Raw genomic sequence first — 511 nt, 5'->3', positions numbered from 1 at the left:
AGACGTGTGCTCTTCCGATCTCAAAGCCCTCGCACACCAGTGTGCGAGCGTTATTGTAAGTGCGCGAGTACCCGAAGCGCGAGTACTCCTCGTTGTATTATTTAGTGTCGTCGCGCGCTATTTCGTTGCATAAATGATTTTGTATTTGTCTTTCGTTTTCGCCTTTGTGTCTGACGCGTGGATTCGCGATTGAAATTGTCGGTCGTCGTTAGACCTCGGTACTCGCGTCGTGCTGAGCCACGTTTCTTTTTGTACTATCGCGCCGATGCTGACGGTGGTCACGTTATTGATCACGGTCCGAATTGATTACTGTTCGAGAACGATTTCTTTTCTTTTGTCACGTCAAGGATTATCGCGCCGCTGAGGTATCGGCCTTGAAATTATCAAATTATTTTTCGTTTTCATTCTTTTCTTTTGTTATCACCGCACTGTATTATTTCTTTGGCTACTGCTTTTTACCGCTCTGCCACGCGGGGAATAAACGGTAGCATCATTATAATTCTTAAATACA

Source organism: Wasmannia auropunctata, unplaced genomic scaffold (assembly GCF_000956235.1).
Source record: "Wasmannia auropunctata unplaced genomic scaffold, wasmannia.A_1.0 LD336003.1, whole genome shotgun sequence".
NCBI lineage: Eukaryota > Metazoa > Arthropoda > Insecta > Hymenoptera > Formicidae > Wasmannia > Wasmannia auropunctata.
The sequence above is the reverse complement of the archived record's forward strand: the minus strand, read 5'-3'. Positions refer to the sequence as shown.